This window comes from Bos mutus, chromosome 15, assembly GCF_027580195.1.
Source record: "Bos mutus isolate GX-2022 chromosome 15, NWIPB_WYAK_1.1, whole genome shotgun sequence".
In the NCBI taxonomy this organism is placed as follows: domain Eukaryota; kingdom Metazoa; phylum Chordata; class Mammalia; order Artiodactyla; family Bovidae; genus Bos; species Bos mutus.
In genome coordinates, this window is record NC_091631.1 from 34831547 (window position 1) to 34854594 (window position 23048).

Below are 23048 nucleotides of genomic sequence, written 5' to 3' on the forward strand. Positions count from 1 at the left end.
ATATTTCAGATGTATTTAGTGGTAATTAGTATTTATTTTTCCAGGTATTATAGTTTTGTATCCCCTGCTCATATTTCTACTTGATTGTTTATCCTTTTAACTTTTTATGGTGGTAAATTTAAAATCTCTTTAACAGAAGAGAGAATAGTGTAACAAACCTCCATGTACCTATCACTTTTCTTCAACAATAACTTATATTTGGCCCATTTTATATCTTTTACAACTCTATAATTTTATATGTATTTTTGAAGTATAGTTGACTCACTATACTATATTAGTTTCAGATGTACAACACAGTGATTAAAATTTTTATAGGTTATGCTCCATTTAAAGTTACTATAAAATATCGGTTATATTGCTTGTGCTGCACAATATATCCTTCTAGTTTACTTTATACATAGTAGCTGTACCCCTAAATTCCCTATCATGCCCCTTCAATTTTCCCTTTCCCCACTAGTAACCACTAGTTTATTCTTCATATCTGTGGGTCTGTTTCTGTTTTGTGATATTCATTTATTTTTTAGATTCCACATATAAGTGATAACACACAGTATTTGTCTTTCTCTGTCTGGCTTATTTCACTAAGCATCAGTTCAGTTCAGTTCAGTTCAGTCACTCAGTCGTGTCCAAATCTTTGTGACCCCATGAATCACAGCACACCAGGCCTCCCTGTCCATCACCAACTCCCAGAGTTCACTCAAACTCATGAAAGTCAAGTCGGTGATGCCATCCAGCCATCTCATCCTCTGTCGTCCCCTTCTCCTCCTGCCCCCAATCCCTCCTAGCATTGGGGTCTTTTCCAATGAGTCAGCTCTTCGCATGAGGTGGCCAAAGTATTGGAGTTTCAGCCTCAACATCAGTCTTTCCAATGAACACCCAGGACTGGTTTCCTTTAGGATGGACTGGTTGGATCTCCTTGCAATCTAAGGGACTCTCAAGAGTCTTCTCCAACACCACAGTTCAAAAGCATCAATTCTTCGGCGCTCAGCTTTCTTCACAGTCCAACTCTCACATCCACACATGACCACTGGAAAAACCATAGCCTTGACTAGATGGACCTTTGTTGGCAAAGTAGTCTCTGCTTTTCAATATGCTGTCTAGGTTGGTCATAACTTTCCTTCCAAGGAGTGTTTTTTAATTTCATGACTGCAGTCACCATCTGCAGTGATGTTAGAGCCCCCCAGAATAAAGTCTGACACTGTGTCCACTGTTTCCCCATCTATTTTCCATGAAGTGATGGGACCAGATGCCATGATCTTAGTTTTCTGAATGTTGAGCTTTAAGCCAACTTTTTCACTCTCCTCTTTCACTTTCATCAAGAGGCTTTGTAGCTCCTCTTCACTTTCTGCCATAAGGGTGGTGTCATCTGCATATCTGAGGTTATTGATATTTCTCCTGGTAATCTTGATTCCAGCTTGTGCTTCTTCCAGCCCAGCGTTTCTCATGATGTACTCTGCATAGAAGTTAAATAAGCAGGGTGACAATATACAGCCTTGCCATACTCCTTTTCCTATTTGGAACCAGTCTGTTGTTCCATGTCCAGTTCTAACTGTTGCTTCCTGACCTGCATATAGGTTTCTCAAGAGGCAGGTCAGGTGGTCTGGTATTCCCATCTCTTTCAGAATTTTCCACAGTTTATTGTGATCCACACAGTCAAAGGCTTTGGCATAGTCAATAAAGCAGAAATAGATGTCTTTCTGGAACTCTTTTGCTTTTTCCATGATCCAGCAGATGTCGGCAATTTGATCTCTGGTTCCTCTGCCTTTTCTAAAACCAGCTTGAACATCTGGAAGTTCACGGTTCACGTATTACTGAAGCCTGGCTTGGAGAATTTTGAGCATTACTTTACTAGCGTGTGAGATGGGTGCAATTGTGCAGTAGTTTGATCATTCTTTGGCATTGCCCATCCTCTAAGTCCATTCATATAGTTGCAAATGGCAAAATTTATTTTTTTATGGCTGAGTAATATTTCATGGTATATATATACCACTTCTTCTTTACCCATTCACCTATTGATGGGCACTTAGACTGCTTCCATATCTTGGCTGTTGTAAATACTGCTGCTGTGAACACTGGGATTCATGCACCTTTGTGAGTTAGTATTTTCATTTTCTTTGGATATATACCCAGGAGTGGAATTGCTGGATCATAGAGTAGTTCTATTTTTAGTTTTTATAGAAACCTCCAAACTATTTCCACTGTAAATTGACTGCACCAATTTACATTCCCTCCAACAAAGGCTTCCTTTCTCCACATCCTTGCTGCAATTTGTTAAGAGTGGTCTTTTTGACTATATCCATTCTGACAGATATGAGGTCTTGATTTGAATTTATCCGATGAGTAGCGAAGTTGAACATCTTTTCATGTGCCTATAGGCAACCTATATACATTTGGAAAAACGTTTATCCAGGTCTTCTGCTCATTTTTCAGTTAGTTTTTTTTTTTTTTTTTTTTTTTATGTTGAGCTGTATCAGCTGCTTACATATTTTGGATATTAACCCCTATCAGTCATATATTTCCCACCATTCAGTTGGTTGTCTTTTAATTTTGCTGATGGTTTCCTTTGCTGTACAAAAGCTTTTCAGTTTACTTAGTTCCCCTTTGTTTAATTTTGCTTTTGTTTCCTTTGCCTTAGGAGATAGATCAAAAAAAAAACAACGCTATAATTTATATCAAAGAGTGTTCTGCCTATGTTTTCTTCTACTAACTTTATGGTTTTCAGTCTTCATTTAGTTCTTTAGTCCATCTGAGTTTATTTTTGTATACAGTGTGAGAGAATGTTTTAGTTCTCTCGTATGCAGCTATCCAGTTTTTCCAGCATCATTTACCGAAGAGACCGTCTCTTCCTCATTGTACTGTCTTGCCTCCTTTGTTGTAGATTAAATGACCATGAGTGAGTGGGTTTCTGAACTATTTATACTGTTCTGTCTGTGTGTCTGTTTTTGTGCCAATATCATACCGTTTTGATGACAGTAGATTTGTGGTACAGTCTGAAACCAAGGAGCATCTATATCTCCACCTCAGTTTGTCTTTCTCAAGATTGTTTTCTCTGCTTGGGTCTTTTTGTTTAAATACAAATTTTAGAATTATTTATTCTCAGTTCAGTCACTCAGTCATGTTTGATTCTGCAACCCCATGGACTGTAGCTTGCCAGGCCTGCCTGTCCATCACCAACTCCTGGAGTTTACTCAAACTCATGTCCATTGTGTCGGTGATGCCATCCAACCGTCTCATCCTCTGTTGTCCCCTTCTCCTCCTGCCTTCTCTCTTTCCCAGCATCAGGGTCTTTTCAAATGCCACTGGCATTTTAATAGGGATTAAATTCAATCTATATATTGCTTTGGGTAACATGATCATTTAAAAATATTAATTCTTCTAACACATGAACAAGGTATATCTTCCATATGTTTGTATTGTCTTCAGTTTTTTTGTCAGTGTTCTATCATTTTCAGAGTATAGGTCTTTAAATTCCACAGAGATTTATTCCAAGTTATTTTATTCTTTTTGATGCAATGGTCAATGGGATTATTTTCTTAATTTCTCTAATAGTTCATAGCTATAGAACTGCAACAGATTTCTATATATTAATTTTGTATTGTGAAACTTTACCAAATTCATTGATGAGTGCATTTCGGTGTGTCTTAAGCATTTCTATCTACAATCTTAATTTGAATTATTTTATTTCATCTACAAACAATTCAGTATACACCTTATGCTGCTGCTGCTGCTAAGTCGCTTCTGTCGTGCCCGCCTCTGTGCGACCCCATAGACAGCCTCCCACCAGGCTCCCCCATCCCTGGGATTCTCCAGGCAAGAACACTGGAGTGGGTTGCCTTATAAGGACTCATAAAAACATGATCAAAATAGCACTGGTGGTGGTGGTTTCATTGCTCAGTTGTGTCCAACTCTTTGTGACATCATGGACTGTAGTCCACCAGGCTCCTCTGTCCGTGGAATTTTCCAGGCAAGAATACTGGAATGAGTTGCCATTTCCTCCTCCAGGAGATCTTCCCAACCCAGGGATCAAACCCGCATCTCCTGCATTGGTGAGCAGATTCTTTACCACTGAGACCCTGGGAAACCAATATCATTATTAACCCCCAAACTGGTAATTCTTTAATATCAAATATCTGGTGTTTGAGGGACTTCCCTGTGGCCTAGTGGTTAAGAATCCACTGTCCATGCAGGGGACATGGGTTTGATCCCTGGTCTGGGAAGATCCCACATGTTGTGGAGCAACTAAGCCTGTGTGCAACAACTGCTGAGCCCACAGTCTAGAGCCCGTGCTCCGAAAGAAGAGAAGCCAGTGCAATGAGAAGACCAGGCACCACAATGTAGTCCTTGCCTGCTGCAACTAGAGAAAGCCTGTGCACAGCAATGAAGACCCAGTGCAGCCATAAATAAATGTTTTTTTTTTTTTTAATTTGGTGTTTGAATTTCCCCAATTGTCTTAGAATTTTTTTTTACAATTGTGTTATTAAAATTTAAAAGTGCTCTACTCATTTCATTTAGTTGTTATATGTCATGTATTTTAAAGCTATAACTTCCTTTTCTCTTGTTCATACAATTATTTTTGTTGAAGAAATTGGCTATTTAGTCCTCTAGAATTTTCTACATTATGTGTTTCACTGATTACATAACTATTTCCTCTAATGTGTTCCTATGACCTCTGTGTGACCTGTGAGCTGATAGGCACATCCAGATAGAGTCTTAATCAGATTGAGGTTAGATTTTTTTGGCAAGAAATTTTATAGTAAGTTTGTATACTTCCTATTGCATCATATCATGAGGCACATAATGTCTGATTGTCCTTTCTATGACTTTAAAATTAGTAAGTGGGTTCAGACCCATTCAGTACAAAGTTCCTCATATTTTTTCATTTAATGATTTTAAATAGCCCTTGATAATGATTGCCTAGATCCACTGTTTAATTAATGGTTATAAAATGATGATGTTCTAATTTTATTTTTTCTTCTGTGTTTATCAACTAGAACTATTTTATAAAGATTTTTTTTTCATCAACTCTCTAAGTACCTCACAGTATATTTGATATTGGAAAGATAAGACAAATACTTGTTTCTTTTTCTTTATCAGTCATTTTGAAGAATAATGAGTCATTTTCTGGCATCCTCTAAAGATGATCAACTAATATTTCTAGTATCATTGTGAAGTAATGTAACATAGTACAATCTAAATAATCCTTGTAGCATATTATCCCACTAGATATTCAAGAAAATCCCAATCTGGTTTTATCCATATTTTACAAATATGGAATATAAGATTCAAATAGACTTTCCCAAGGTTAGACAATTACTAAATATTGGAGTGTTGATTTCAATTTATACCTTTTGATTCCTCATCCTCATACTGTAATCATACTATTATGTCAACTAAGTCCATGAAAGTTTCCTTATGTACCTTTTCTGTTTTTCTCTGGCAGACCAGGAGGATTCAATCTCCTTTCTATTTTCTTTCCTTCCTTCCTCCCTCCCTCCCCTTTCTTTCTTTCTCTCTCTTTTCTTCCTTCCCTTTTCTTTCTTTTTTGGCTTTCATTAATCACTTGTCTCAAAATTTGCACAAAATAAAGATGCATTTGCACAATTTCTCTCTTAAACCAGATTTCTATGGAAAAATAATACAACCTCCTTTCTCATTTTATGCTTGTGAGACTTTTTGTTGTTGTTGTTGTTGTTCTAAACTACTCTTTCTCTGGCTTTCTCACTAACCTCCATATTCCTTGATCCTCTTCCTCTATTACACTACCAAAGTTTGGTGTTCATAAACACTAGTATCTAGGAGAAAGCTTTCTGAGTTAGAAGTGTAACGCATAAAGTTTTCATCTTGAATTTTGGAGCTAGTTATGTCTCTTCTACTTGCAAACACAATCTCTGTCCAACTTCCTTTCCTCTACCTTCTTTCCAGTGTGTGAAATTTTGCTTTTCAGCCTTGCCTTGGGCAAATCCATGTGCCATTTCCCCCTTTCTTCTCATACTTCTGACTTCCTTACTTTTGCCCGAGTTTGTTTCTCTGCTATACATCCCCTATGTCTACTACCTCTGGGAACACCCTTCCCACTCTTCCTTTCCCCAATATTCCTGAAATTCCTGGACATAATTAAACCTCTCTCCTCCCTGGAATCCTCTTATTTGTATTTTAAAACTCACAGTGTGAAGAGAGGGATGCACGTATTCCTTTTTACAGTTTCTCTCCATTAACACCTCTTATTTCCAAATCATCTCTTCCTTTTTAGACTGGATGTTTTGAAATAACAGCCTCATTGTTTTTGATTGCTCTCATTGCATTCTCTGCTTGCCCTTAATTATTTTACAATTTGTCTCACAATCTCCCTTTTTCACTTGGCTTCAGGGTCAAGTGTGCTTTCTCCTGTCCAACAGGGATTAAACAAGACATCTATAAAGACAGAGTCCATGACTCCCACCTAGAGATTGGATTAAAGTGACAACCTGAGAGCATATTGTAACTTCTTGTTCCTGATCCAAATTCATGATAAGAAATGTATATGAAATCAGTGAACTAATAGCAATTCTAGAAAACCAGAAAAGGATATTTAATGGGTCCAAATTACTAGTATTCCTAGAAAGATAAAAAGCAGATGAAACTGAATTGAAGCAAAGTTAAAGGAGAAAACTACTGAGAAAGTTCTAGAATGATAGTGTTTTGGAAGCAGTAGTAAAGGTGAGAAGAAGAAATCTACTGGACAATAAATAGGGTCATTTTCTGAGATATCCCAATAGAGAAATTAGGCACTTTAATTTGTTCCACTCTAACTTACTTCAAACAGGAATCTGTTTCAGGCCTTTTCCCTGGGAGGGAAATGCAAAGGATTATTTGGGTCCAAGTAGCAAAGGTAGCATTCCAAACAGCTGGCAGCATCCAGAGAGAATAAGAATAGGAAAAAATTCAGAAGCCCAGCCCCTTGGAATTCCTATCTGACAGTACATCTTGTCTCAGAGGCACTGAGGTAGCGTTGGTAAATGTTTATGGCATCCATATAAAGGCTAATAGATAATTGAAAACATAAAGTTGACCAAATAACAAGAAAGAGTTAATCATCAAGAAAAAAATAAAACAAAACCCAATGCTATGAAAGAAAACACTAAATGTAATCATCAGAAGATCCAATGCCTAAGGGAAGGAGTTAATAAAATAACTAGAATGAAGACTTTAGAATAAGTATAATTAATATACTCAGAGGAAAATAAGAATATATTACATGCATAAAAATCAACTTGAGATGTTGGAGAAGTTTATTGTTGAAATAAAAAAAAAACAAACCCTCAACAGATGAGTTAAACATCCAAATGGACATAGGAAGGGAGGACTCTATTAGTGAGACAAAAAACAAAACTGAAGAATATGCCCAAGATGTAGCACAAAAGGTCAAAGAGGTGTAGAAGAAAGAAAAGAAAAGGTAAAAGCTGAGGAAGACAGATCAAGAAGCTTCAACATTTATCTAGTGGGAGTCACAGAGACAGAGTGAAAATGGAGAAGTGAGAGATGAGAAGTAATGCATAATGACATAATTAAAGAAAACATTTTAGTGCTGACCAGACAAGAGTCTGCAATGAGAAAGATCTCCTTCAGTACCAAGTATGAGGAGTGACACAAAAGCGCTATCTTTAAAATTGTGTGATTAAACATAGAAAACACTCTGAACGTTTCTGTAAGTAGCAATGTCTATCTCCAGAAGGACAGAATATTGATATCAGACTTTTCATCAGCAATGTAGGAGGCAAGAAGATAGGAAGCAACTTTAAGTTGTGAGGTGGGAAATTCTTATCTATACAAAATTCTATATTTTAAAACTATATGATTCAAGCAAGAGGGAATCTAGAGAAACTTTCATATCATGGAAACACACCAACATTTTTATTTCTCACAATCCATATTTTTCTGGATGAAGAGAGAGAGAAACTAAGGAAACACAAAAACACAAGAAGATGGAATGAACAAACAAAATTATAGAAACAAAATAATTCCAGACCTTGGTAGATAATGTCAACAAAGCATTAAAATTTGCGATGTGAATGAACAGAAATAGGATGTATACATGGACAAGTTTGACAATACCAATGGTTAATTAAGGAGTGAGGGAATGTATATACTCAGATACTGCAGATGAGGGAGGAGAGTTCAGGATGGGGAACACATGTATACCTGTGGCGGATTCATTTTGATATTTGGCAAAACTAATACAATTATGTAAAGTTTAAAAATAAAATAAAATTAGAAAAAAAAAAAACAAATCAACACAGATATTTTTAAAGGGTTTATAAAAACAAAAGGCCTAATTTGCATGGAATTTAGGGTAGTGTTAAATATTTATATAACTGATAATACAGTGTCTAAATATTTAAAGCAAAATCTGAAAAGACTATGAAACACTGAAAAATCTACAATCATAATGTAAGACTTTTAGAACTTAGTAGATCAAATAAACAACTAAAAATTTAATCTAATAGATTATTAATGTAAAACATTATTTTAAAATGATACAATTTTTTAAAAGTTTAATTTGGCAGTATCTATTTGAATTTAAACTGTATAAACCTTTTGACCCAGTAATTCTACTTCTTAGAGTACATCCAGGTAGGAGGGGCAAAATCGTGTTTAGAAACAAACCCCATACCTGCCAGAGATGCTCAGAGGGCTCAAACAAACCTTGTGCACACCAGGACCCATAGACCCCACAGAGACTGAGCCAGCACTGTGTCCGAGTGTCTCCTGTAGAGGTACGGGCCAGCAGTGGACTGCTGCAGGGGCAGGGGCTCTGGGTGCAGTAGACCTGGGTATTGCATAAGCCCTCTTGGAGGAGGTTTCCATTAACCCCATCATAGAGCCACCAGAACTTACACAGGACTGAGGAAACAGACTCTTGGAGGGCACAAACAAAAGCTTGCGTACACTAGGACCCAGGAGAAGGGAGCAGACCCCACAAGAGACTGACCCAGGCTTGCCTGTGTGTGTCCAGGAGCCTGTGGCACAAGAGAAGACTCTACCCATGGATAACACCAGATGGTCAATACCAAAATCAGATTGATTATTTTCTTTGCAGCCAAAGATGGAGAAGATCTATACAGTCAGCAAAAACAAGACCAGGAGCTGACTGTGGCTCAAATCATGAACTCCTTACTGCCAAATTCAGACTTATATTGAAGAAAGTAGGGAAATCCATTGGACCATTCAGGTATGATCTAAATCAAATCCCTTATGCTTATACAATGGAAGTGAGAAATAGATTCAAGGGATTAGATCTGATAGAGTGCCTGAAGAACTATAGATGGAGGTTTATGACATGTACAGGAGGCAGTGATCAAGATCATCCCCAAGAAAAAGAAATGCAAAAAGGGAAAATTGTTATCTAAGGAGGCCTTACAAATAGCTGAGAAAAAAAGAGAAGTGAAAGGCAAAAGGAGAAAAGGAAAGATATATCCATCTGAATGGAGTTCCAAAGAATAGCAAGGAGAGATAAGAAAGCCTTCCACAGCGATCAATGCAAAGAAATTGAGGAAAACAATAGAATGGGAAAGACTAGAGATCTCTCCAAGAAAATTAGAGATACCAAGGGAACATTTCATGCATAGATGGGCACAATAAAGGACAGAAATGGTATGGACCTAACAGAAGCAGAAGCTATTAAGAAGAGGTGGCAAGAATACACAGAAGAATTATACAAAAAAGATCTTCAAGACCCAGATAATCATAATGGTGTGATCATTCACCTAGAGCCAGACATCCTGGAATGTCAAGTGGGCAAAGTCAAGTGGGCCTTAGGAAGCAGCACTACAAACAAAGCTAGTGGAGGTGATGGAATTGCAGTTGAGCTATTTCAAATCCCAAAAGATGATGCTGTGAAAGTGCTGCAATCAATATGCCAGCAAATTTGGAAAGCTCAGCAGTGGCCACAGGACTGGAAAAGGTCAGTTTTCATTCCAATCCCAAAGAAAGGCAATGCCAAAGAATGTTCAAACTACTACATAATTGCACTCATCTCACATGCTAGTAAAGTAATGCTCAAAATTACTTGAAGCCCAAAATTGTTGAAGCCCAAGCTAGGCTTCAACAGTATGTGAGCTGTGAACTTCTAGATGTTTAAGCTGGATTTAGAAAAGGCAGAGGAACCAGAGATCAAATTGCCAACATCTGCTGGATCATCGAAAAAGCAAGAGAGTTCCAGAAAAACATCTACTTCTGCTTTATTGACTACACCAAAGCCTTTGACTGTGTAGATCACAACAGACTGTGGAAAATTCTTGAAAAGATGGGAACACCAGACAACCTGACCTGCCTCCTGAGAAATCTGTATGCAGGTCAAGAAGCAACAGTTAGAACCGGACATGGAACAACAGACTGGCTCCAAATTGGGAAAGGAATATGTCAAGGCTGTATATTGTCACCTCTTTATTTAACTTATATGCAGAGTACATCATGAGAAATACTGGACTGGATGAAGCACAAGCTGGAATCAAGATTGCCAGAAAAAATATCAATAACCTCAGATATGCAGTTGACAGAAAGCAAAGAAGATCTAAAGAGCCTCTTGATGAAAGTGAAAGAGGAGAGTGAATAAATTGGCTTAAATAACATGGTCTGTCCAAGACCCGAGAGCTGTGACACACCGAGGGCTTTAATGTCCGTCACTCCAAATCTTTGTTGTGACGAGACAGAACTGAGGAGTATACACTCGCCTGACAGTACAATATCATATACAGGTATATAATACAGTAATTCACATTTTTAAAGGTTATATTCCATTTACAGTTATTATAAAATATTGGCTATATTCCATGTGTAGTACAATATATCCTTATAGCTTATTTTATACCTAATAGTTTTTACCTGTACTCCTCTACCCTTGTATTGCCCCTCCCTGCTTCCCTCTCTCCACTGGTAACTACTAGTTTGTTCTTTATGAGTCTGCTTCCTTTTTATTATGGGAAATAAGTATTTTTGATAATTCGGCATCTATCTCAAGAATTCAGGATTTGAGGAAACCCTATGATAAGTGGGAAATGCCAAGTCTGAATTAAATTGTGGGTCATTTTGACACAGAGAAAAGCATCTGACTCTTCCTGCACTTTCCCAGGTATGCCTAAACAGGAACCATAGGACCGAGCTCAAGAAAATAGTTCTAGGTACCTAGTCATGATTGCTTCTCAGAAATGTCACAGATGATCACAGCATAGCCTATGTTAATTATATTGGTCCAAATCAAGTTTCAAACCTAATTAGATCTTTGTAGTTATAATGTGTATGTAAATAATGAAGAGAATAAATGAAGCCCTTGAGACCTTAATAAATATCTTAGCAAGCATAATCATGTAGGAACATGAAGACACATCTAATTTTCTCAATCTCATTAGATTTTCTCCCACTGGATTTTCAATAGGATATTAACAAACCTGTGTATGTCTGATGCTGAGGCATTTATGGTCTTTCTTGTACTCTAATGCTCCTAAATCCTGCAAAAATAAGCCCTGCTATACACAAGTGATTCCTCGAGTCTGTCTCCATCATAACGGTAGACAAGTAGGTAACATTCATCCACTATTGTTGATTTATAAATGTCCTTTTGCACTGGTAGTGGAAGCTTATACTTACTTACTTCACATGATTCTCATTTATGAATTATTCATTCATTGTCATCCATTGCTAGGTGTGTTAACCTATACCATTTAACACGGTGACCATGTGAAATAAGTATTATTATTTTCTCAATTTTTAAAATAAGGACATTGCATCTTAGAAAGATTTTGTAACTTTTACAAGATCACCTAGTTAGTAAGTGGCAGACCTGGATTTTATCCCTAGATCTTTTGGCTCTTTAATCTTCTCTTTTCATTGCAGCCCTGTATGTCATGCTTTCTATATCATACCAGCATTCGTATCATATTTTGAATTCAACTGAGTCTTTCATGTATATATTTTCTTACACAAATATAAGATTTATTATAGATTTGTGTCTTTTGAGCCTCTGACACAATCCTGAGACTAATTAATGAAACCAGAGGTTTAGCTTGTGTCCTTAGTCACTCGGTCATGTCTGACTCTTAGCCTGCCAGGCTTCTCTATCCAGGCAATAACACTGGAGTGGGTTACCTTTTCCTACTCTAGGGGATCTTCCAGACTCAGGGATCAAACCTGAGTCTCCTGTGTCTCCTACATTACAGGTGGATTCTTTACCCATTGAGCCATAAGGGAAGCCCAGAGATATAGCATTCTTACATTATTATTATGAAGTTAATTAATATAAATATTTGATTAATTGCATTGATTTTAATTATCGCTTCATAGAGTATGAAGTTTTCATAGCTGACTAAGAATCAGGTGAAAATAAAGTACTGATAGTTATTTATCTGTGTATTTAGTGGAAGATTTCAATGTTGAGGTTTTTTTTTTTTTTAAGTAGGAAATGTTCCAATTGGCAGTTCAGGAGTCTACACATGATCAACTCTGTTCCTTTCAAAATTGATGACATTTCTTGTCCCTCCAGTAGCAGGTTTTGATATTTGATAGTAGTGCTTCTGATGTACTATTTGATATTTAGTAGTACTTGCTGATTTTTTTCATTGTTTTGTATTTGCTTTTTCAAGTGGTCTGGCTTGTTTCTTCCTGGGATCCTGGAACAACCTCAAAACTATAGGTAGCTGCAGTTTAGTTGAACTTCTTCTCTTTTAAAAAAATTCTTATATTGGCATTGTCTTCACATTTCTCTTGACCCAACAACAAATTACTCTTTAACACATCAATTATTTCTCTAATCTGCCCACTGTTCTCATTCCTTATTGCTGCCACCCAAGCCAGCATCATACTGCACTTGGACTACTATTGATAAAACATTCTAGCAAGGTTTTCTGCTAATTCTCTTACTCCTCTACAGTTTAGTCCCCCTAGATTTGCTGGAATTATCTTATTATTAAGTAAATTAGAGTATGACTTTCTGTTTAAAACTTTTTATTGTTCCCATTGCACTTAGAATGTTCCAACTTCATCTTCACTTGTGTCATTTATACTTTACTTTAAATGTTCCCTCTGCTGCTGCTAAGTCATTCCCTCTACACAGAGGTTTCTCCTGATAAATTTATTTTATTTGTATTATTTATTTATTTTTGACATCAGGTCAAGATGTCACTTTTTGACACAACTAAGACATCAGGTCTTAGTCGTGGTGTGTGGATCTTTCGTTGCAGTATGTGGGCTCTTTGCTGTGGCACAGGGCTCTTTAGTTGAGGTGTGCGGGCTCAGTAGTTGCAGAGTTTGGGCTTAGTTGCCCTGCAACATGTAGGATCTTAGTTCCCCAACCAGAGATGGAACTGGAGTCCCCTGAATTGGAAGGTGGATTCTCAACCACTGGACCGCCTGGGAAGTCCCTTGACCAATTTAAAATCAGCCACAAATTCATTATCAAATCACCATATTTTAATTCTCTGCATGGCACTTAGCATTGTCTAAAATTTCTTGCTTACTTACTCTTATTTTTTCCTCTTTTCAAATTGTTTGCCCTCCACAATAGAATGTACAATGTACGAGGGCAGTGTTCTTGTTTCTTTTAGTGAAGCTCAAGAAGCTCACAAATACCTAGATAAGTGTTTGATAAATACAAAGTGTTCAATAAATATTTTTAAATGAAAAAATAATTTGTCCCCCTTCAGATATTTTCCCAGATATAATAAATCCAGTATGAATTATGATATTTGATTTTCTTGTTTGGACGATTGCATGGAAACTATGTGCTTTCAGCTGTAGTCAACAATTAGGGAATGGAATATAGGTTCTAGTTTTGAGCTTAGTTAACAATAACATATATGACAATGATGAACTTTTCAAATCTCTATAGACCACAGTTTACTCACTCTTTATGAGACATAAGGATGGAATGGAAGGTTTAAAAATGAATTTACTAGGAAAATATAGTATATCTGGGCATCTATGTAGGCAAACTTAAAGATTGCTGTCATAACCTAAAGTGATACTAGTCAACGTATTTGGTTTTTCTCAAGACACAGTTTGATATTAGAGTATAGGTGTACATAAGATGAAAAGTGCTTTCAACCACAAGTTACTTTTCTTAGGTGAGAATAGAGAGAAGGGCAGCAAGGAAATTGAGATGTAAGCATAGGAATGCTTATAATGATGATCTGTGGAATCTAACTAGGTCAGAAGGGATGTAGAAACAGAACAGAGGGCAGAGTCTGGACTTGGAAAATATAGATGCATCAGTGATTGGTGCTTTCAGTGGAATCAAAAAAATTTTGCATAATGGACCTAGAGTTGATACTGAAAGAATGGGATGTTTGAAATTACTATCATGGAATTGATAAAATTATTGGTAATGACAAAATCTATAATCATATGGCATAATCATATGAATTGCTATGAAAAGTAGAAGTCTTTTTCCCTTTATGTCTCTTTAGTCTCCCTGTTAATTATACAATTATTTTAAGTATTTCTTCTACATATTTTAAGAACCATATCGGATAGCTTTATAAGTTTTGCTATGATCATCATAGTTTATAAAACTTAGGAGAAGGAACATGTATTCTGTTTATCCATATTTTTTACTTATCATGTTTTATTTTCTTGCTTTTTGATGTTTCAATATTCTTTCTTTTATTAGTTATTTTATGTTTAAGAAATTTCTTCTAGCCATTCATTTAGGATATGTCTGTTGGTAATCAGTTCTCTTAGTTTCCTTTCATCTGAGTATGTCTCAATTTTCTCCTTACTCCTGAAAAATACTTTTGGTGGATATAGAATTCATGGTTGACAGTTTCTTTCATTAGCACTTAATTTTTTTCATTCTAACCTCTATAGTTTATGATAATAAATTGGCTATCACTTGAATTGGTTTTCTGCTATAGGTAAGGTGCCATTCCTCTCTCACTACTTTCAATTTTTTTTCTTTGTTCTTAGTTTTCAGAAATTTGATTATTATATATGTTGGTGCAGATGTCTTTGGGACTATCCTCTTTGATGTTTTCTCAAACACTTCTGGAATGTATAGGTTTGGGTCTTTTGCCAAATTTGAAAAAGTTTAAGTCAGTATTCCTTCAAATATTTTTTCAATACCACCTTTTTTCTCCTTTACTTCTAAGACTCTGACTATACAAATGTTAGATCTTTTATTACAGTTCCATAGCTCCTGAGTCTCTATTCATTTTTTTTAGTCCATTCTTTCTCACTGTTTGAATGTTTTTTCTTTTGTTTTAGCCACAATTTTAGTGATTTTTCACATATCCCCTCCATTCTACTGTTGAGCTGATTTACTGAGTTTATTTGGGGTGTATTTTTCAATTCAAGATTTCCATTTGTTTCTTCCTTGTATCTTCTATTTCTTTGCTGAGACTTTCTATTTAAAAAACAATTTCAACTACATTTTTGATTGCTTGTTGAAGCATTTTTATGGTGATTGCCTTAAAATCCTTGTCAGATAATTCCAAACTTCCAACATCTCTGTCATTTTGGCACTGGTGACTATTATTTGTTTTTTCTCAAATTGATATTTTTCTGGTTCTTGTTATGATGAGTGACTTTTTAATTGAATCCTTGACTTTGGGGTATTCCATTATGAGACTCTGTATCTTCCTTAAATCTTCTGTGTTGCTGGCTTTCTCCAAAACTGCTCTGTTGGGTAAAGGAGAATGGTGAGGGTGCTACCTTATTATTGTCAGATGGGGACTGGCACTGACAGAGTGGCCTAAAGGGGAGTGGCAGAGATGAAGGTTCCAGTTTCCTACTCAGACTTTCCTGACACAATCTTAGTAGAGGGCTGAGATACCTCATTATGTCCTGGTGAGTATGAATGTCTAGGCTCCTCATTCATCCTTTTCTGATGGGAACGGAACTCCGTTGTGTGTATGTGATGTTTACCTGTAATAGAACATTTATCCTTTTTTGGTAGTGTGGGGTGTGTGTGTGTGTGTGTGATGTTAGGCTGGAGTAGAAAAGTTATTGTCCAAAAGTTTTCAGTTTTGCTAGGTTTCCCCCACCCTAGTCTTTTGGTTAGAAAGAACTAAACTTTGTTGGAGCTATTTTTTGTTCTTCACTTGTTGGTGTTTCTAAGTTGCTGGCTTTGCCAGCCCCGTGTCTGGGATAAAAGAGACAAAAAGAAAACCCTGGGAACTCATTTCCATGTCATTCTTTTGATCCTAAGGTTTCTAGAAGTTTGTATTTCATTCTCCACTTTCAGAGTCTCTTTATGCTTGTTTCATATATGATATCCAGAGTTTTAAATTATGCTTAATAAGCAGAATAGGGAAATGTACTTCTCCTCCATCCTTCTGTAAGTGGAATTTTGTCATTTATTTTTGTTTTGATCTTATATATCAAAACATTGCCAGGCTCGTTAAACACAGTAATTAATGTATATACTCTTTTGAATTTTCTTACGTATCAGACTATGATACTACCTATGTATTATGAGAGTTTTATTTTTGTCCCCCAGATCATGTTTGTTCAACCACTTCTAGAATATGTAGATCTGTGTCTTATATTTTGTGGGATTCAATTTACTAATGCTTTTTGAGTATTTTTGCATCTCTATTCTTGAGAAATATTATTCTATAGTTTTTTTACTTGTGTTTGTCTAGCGATAATGTTGTTCTCATAAATGAATTAGGAAGTATTCCCTCTGATTTCATCTTCTGGAAGAGATTGTAAATAAATGGTATAATTTCTTCTATAAGTGCTTGATAGAACTCATCAGTGAGGCAATCTGGACATGGTGTCTTCTGTTTTGGAAGATTATTAATTTTAATTCCATATCTTCAATAGATATAAGCCTATTTAGATAATCTATTTCTTCTTGTGTGAGTTTTAGTAGATTGTATACTCAAGGGATTTGTTCATTTTATCTGGGTTATCAATATCAAATTTACAGGCATAAAATCATTGATAGTGTTTCTTAATTACCATTTTGATATCTATGGGATCTGTAGGGACATCTCTGGTCTGATAATTACATTTCTAGTCTGCTAATGCCAACATTCCTGCCATATCTGACTCTGGACCTGATGACTTTTTTGCCTTTCAGCATGCTTTGAAAACAAATTTTTTAATGGCAAACATAATATACTGGGTAAAAGAAACTTCAGTAAACAGGACTTTAGTAATGTCATGGTAAGGTGTGGGGGATGAGGAAGTGTTCTACAGTCCTATGCTGCTGCTAAGTCACTTCAGTCGTGTCCAGCTCTGTGCGACCCCATAGATGGCAGCCTATCAGGCTCCCCCGTCCCTGGGATTCTCCAGGCAAGAACACTGGAGTGGGTTGCCATTTCCTTCTCCAATGCATGAAAGTGAAAAGTGAAAGTGAAGTCGCTCAGTCATCTCTGACTCTTGGCGACCCCATGGACTGCAGCCCACCAGGCTCCTCCGTCCATGGGATTTTCCAGGCAAGAGTACTGGAGTGGGGTGCCATCGCCTTCTCTGACAGTCCTATAACTGGTTTCAGTTTTTGTTGAGTCTATGCCCTGGACTGTGAATTTCACCAGTGCTTCTCAGTTTTTTCTCCTCAGAGTGACAGAATGACTAGAAGGGGCTGGAGTTGTGTGTTTTCCTTATCGCAAGTAGCTTAGGCTCTGGTTGAATAGTTTCTCCTGAGGATAGACCCCATAAAGAAGGACAGAACTCGCTGGCATATTTCAGAATGCTTCCTTTCTTTCCTTCCCCTGTTGGAAGTCTGAGGGGATTTTTCTGTGATGCTTGCTATCAGGATATGGTAAGAGCTCCTGGAAGTAAAACACTTAAGTGAGGTACCCCACATGACTGAGCCCCTTGGAGTTCTTATTTCTTAAATTTGTCTACACTGAGCCTCCAGAAATTCATCAGTTACATTTAAGGGTTTCCTAACCGAGTAGTGATTCCTTAGGAGATTTCTACTCATGAATTTCTGTTCCACTAAGGTGTGATCCTCTGTAGCTACCTGTCTGTCTTTCCAACTTAGGGGGCAGTGTGTTGCCCTGTAATGTCACTTCTCTTATGGACTGAGAAAAGTTGTTATTTTGTCAGTTTATTCAGCTTTATATTGTTGTTAAGAAGGAATGATGATTTCTAAACTTCTATATGCTGTTCTACAATCCAGAAGTCTAGCTTTACTATTACTTTTATCTCCAAAGTAAGCATAATCCTTGCTTTATTAACTCAGTGTTTGTTTGTACTTATTCAAATATTTGTCATATATTTATACAACATTCTATCCTGTGTATTAAGACCTTCCTTCTGGTTCATTTTCTTTCTTTCTTCACTGATTTGAAAACCCTTATTGATGTTCTGTTGTGATGTATATTGCAATTTTTCTTTCTATTTATTTTCTTTAAGCTACCTCTAGTTATTGATTTACAGATTGAAAAATGTCTCCAGACAATTGTAGTTCTGCCTTAGATTATCTTGTTGGCCATTGTTTTCTCTCAAGCTTTTGAAGTTATTACTTCAGTGTCTTAGAGTTTCATTGTTACCGATGAAGAGTTAGTCTGGACTGGATAGGTGTTGTTCAGCCATTAAGTTGTGTCTGGTGTTTTGTGACACCATGGACTGCAGAACTGCAGGCTTCCCTGTCCTTCACTATCCCCCAGAGTTTGCTCAAATTCATGTCTATTGAGTCGGTGATGCCATCCAACCATCTTATCCACTGTTTCCCCCTTCTCCTCTGCCCTCAATCTTTCCCAGCATCAGGATCTTCTCCAGTGAGTCAGCTCTTTGCATCAGGTGGCCAAAGTATTGGAGTTTCAGCTTCAGTATCAGTCTTTCCAATGAATATTCAGAGTTGATTTCCTTTAGGATTGATTGGTTTGATCTCCTTGCAGTCCAAGGGACTCTCAAGAGTTTTCTCCAATACCACAATTCAGAAGCATCAATTTTACAAGGCTCAGCCTTCTTTATGGTCCAATTCTTACATCCATACACGACTACTGAAAAAACTAGGGTCTTGATTAGACAGATCTATGTCAGCAATGGACAGGGAGGCCTGGCGTGCTGCGATTCATGGGGTCACAAAGAGTCGGACATGACTGAGCGACTGATCTGATCTGATCTGATGTCAGCAAAGTGGTGTCTCTGCTTTTTAATATGCTGTCTAGGTTTGTCAGAGTTTTCCTTCCAAGGAGCAATAATCTCTTAATTTTGTGGCTGTAGTCATCATCCACAATGATTTTGGAGCCCAAGAAAATAAAATCTATTACTTTTTCTACTTTCCCCCCATCTATTTGCCATGAAGTGATGGGACTGGATACCATGATCTTATTTTTTTGAATGTTGAAGTTTAAGCCAGCTTTTTCACTGTCTTCTTTCACCCTCATCAAGAGGCTCTTTAGTTCCTCTATGATTTCTGCCATTAGAGTGGTATCATCTGCATATCTGAGGTTGTTGATATTTCTCCTGGCAATCTTGATTCCAGCTTGAGCTTCATCCAGCCCATCATTTCATTTGAATGTACTCTGCACAGAAGTTAAATAAACACGATGACAATATCCAGCCTTTAACATACTCATTTCCTAATTTTGAACCAGTCTGTTGTTCCATGTCTTGTTCTAACTGTTGCTTCTTGACCTACATCCAGGTTTCTCAGAAAGCAGGTAGGGTGGTCCAGTATTCCCATCTCTTGAAGCATTTCAAGAGTTTGCTGTGAACCACACAATCAAAGGTTTTAGCATAGCCAAGCAGAAATAGATGTTCTTTGGGAATTCCCTTGTTTTTTTCTAGTTGTTAATGTTAGCTATCTGCTGGGAGTGCAGCTGTATGTAGCTATCAACTGGAGCAACTAACTATACATTGTCACTCCAGGTGGGTGCTTAGGCTTCTTACAACATGACGTTGGGCTCCCAGAAGGATGAAGATGAATATTCCAAGAATCCTAAAAAAAATCTGCAAGAGGTCCCAGCTTCAGAGCTCCCAGTATTCTGGGAGTGATATTTCACTTCAGCTTGTCAAACAAGTTACTAAGTCCTAATTAAACTGAGTAGTAGGGAATTTGACTCCCTCTTCAATGGGAGTAGAAGCACAATACTTGCATTCATCTTTAATCTACTGCAGATATATCACATCTTTAATGAATTACAGTAATCTGTTTTACATTACTGCCTATGCATGACTTATGATAACTCAACTTGGGGTTTTACACTTTACACTAAACAAAGAATGTAAAGTCAGATCCCAAACCTGTATCAGGATAAACCAATTCAATTACTTCCTAGATAGGAGTTTGTTGCTTTTATTTCTCCAAAGGTCAAAGAAGAGACAGAAAATTCTCCTTCTCATCCACTTGGCTAGTAAGAGGATATTACTATTACCAGTTAACTATCATTACAGTGAGGCTGAAGGAAAAGATCCTTGAATTATGAGTACAAATGTGGAGAAGGGTGTCAAAGTCTCAGTTTAAACTCTCCAACTTGCAGTCTTACCAATCCCTTATTTCCAAAGTCTGTACAGCTATTAAAGCATTTGGTTCTAAGTTGTGGAGATTAGCATGTGTGTCCAGATAGCTGCATTTCTGCTTCATCTTATTTTGCTGATTATCAGCTCTCACAACATTTTTGGCTAGTGAAAATTTCCTTTATTATATTAAAGCTCATTTTTGTATTCTGAACAATTAAAAAGATTTAACAGCTTATCCAAGTATTTTGTTGAAAAAATTTTCAGATATTTCATATACACAGTGTTGCTTAAACTGAAAGCTTGATTTAATTTTTGCATTATCATGATTAAACCATTAACTTTTGATTAATGGTTTCATAATCATGAGTAATAAACTCATGATTACTCATTAACTTTTTTAGGTGAAAAGACTTCTTGATTTTTTTTACATTTGTGTATTACTCTTTTGATCTCATGTGACTGGTATAATATACATATGTAGGCATTTTTCCAACATATTCTAATATATACCTTATTAATGTATGACTATGAAATGTGTTCTTTATTAGGTCTGTACAGTACCTAAAATACAATTAACAATACAAAGTGGGTTTATTTCTCATGTTGCTCTCAGGATTAAACTCTATACACAATTTCATTTCCTGCCAATATACAATTATTAATATATTAATCAGATTAGGTGATGTTATGCTCTAACAAATTAACCCTGGAAACTCAGTGTGGCTGAACACAACACATGTTTCTCTCTCATTTCCAGTATATTTCTGGTATATTCTCTGTTCTCTATATTCCCTCAAATTGCAGGCTAACAGGAGACACCACTATCTTATTGTATTATATTTAATCAGTTCAGTCACTCAGTCATGTCCTATTCTTTGAGACTTCATGGACTGCAGCATGCCAGGCTTCCCTGTTCATCACCAATTCCAGGAGCTTGTTCAAACTAATGTTCATCCAGTCGGTGATGCCATCCAACCATCTCATCCTCTGTCATCCCCTTCTCCTCCCACCTCCAATCTTTCCCAACATCAGAGTCCTTTCCAATGAGTCAGTTCTTCACATCAGGTGGCCAAAGTATTGGAGTTTCAGCTTCAGCATCAGTCCTTCCAATGAATATTCAGGACTGACCTCCTTTAGAATGGACTGGTTGGATCTCCTTGCAGTCCAAGGAACTCTCAAGAGTCTTCTCCAACACCACAATGCAAAAGCATCAATTCTTCAGTACTCAGCTTTCCTTATAGTCCAACTCTCACAACCATACGTGACTACTGGAAAAACCATAGCCTTGACTAGATGGACCTTTATCAGCAAAGTAATGTCTCTGCTTTTAAATATGGTGTCTGGGTTGGTCATAGCTTTTCTTCCAAGGAGCAAGCATCTTTTAATTTCATGGCTACAGTCACCATCTGCAGTGATTTTGGAGTCCAGGAAAATAGTCTGTCACTGTTTCCATTGTTTCCCCATCTATTTGCCATGAAGCGATGGGACCAGATGCCATGATCTTAGTTTTCTGAATGTTGAGCTTTAAGGCAACTTTTTCACTCTCCTCTTTCAATTTCATCAAGAGGCTTTTTAGTTCCTCTTCACTTTCTGCCATAAGGGTGGTGTCATCTGCATATCTGAGGTTATTGACATTTCTTCTGGTGATCTTGATTCTAGCTTGTGCTCATCCAGCCTGCATTTCACATGATGTACTCTGCATATAAGTTAAATAAGCAGGGTGACAATATACAGCCTTGATGTACTCTTTTCCCAATTTGGAACCAGTCTGTTGTTCCACGTTTGAGCATTCTTTGGCATTGCCTTTCTTTGGGATTGGAATGAAAACTGACCTTTTCCAGTCCTTGTGGCCACTGCTGAGTTTTCCAAATTTGCTTGCATATTGAGTGTAGCACTTTCACAGCATCATCTTTTAGGATTTGAAATAGCTCAACTGGAATTCCATCACCTCCACTATCTTTGTTCGTAGTGATGCTTCCTTCACTTCAAAGTGAAGTGAAGCCCACTTCACTTTGCATTCCAGGATGTCTGGCTCTAGGTAAGTGATCACACCATCGTGGTTATCTGGGTCTTGAAGATCTTTTTTGTATAGTCCCTCTGTGTATTCTTGCCACCTCTTCTTAATAACTTCTGCTTCTGTTAGGTCCATACCATTTTTGTCCTTTATTGTGCCCATCTTTGCATGAAATGTTCCCTTGGTATCTCTAATTTTCTTGGAGAGATCTCTAGTCTTTCCCATTCTATTGTTTTCCTCAATTTCTTTGCATTGATCACTGAGGAAGGCTTTCTTATCTCTCCTTGCAATTCTTTGGAACTCTGCATTCAGATGGGTATAGCTTTCCTTTTCTCCTTTGCCTTTAGCTTTTTTTCACAGCTATTTGTAAGGCCTCCTCAGACAATTATTTTGCCTTTTTGCATTTCTTTTTCTTGGGGATGGTCTTGATCCTTGCCTCCTGTACAATGTCACAAACTTCCATCCATAGTTTTTCAGGCACTCTATCAGATCTAATCCCTTGAATCTATTTCTCACTTCCTCTATATAATCATAAGGAATTTGATTTATATCATACCTGAATGGTACAGTGAATTTCCGTACTTTCATTATAAGTCTGAATTTGGCAATAAGGGGTTCATGATCTGAGGCCACAGTTAGCTTCAGG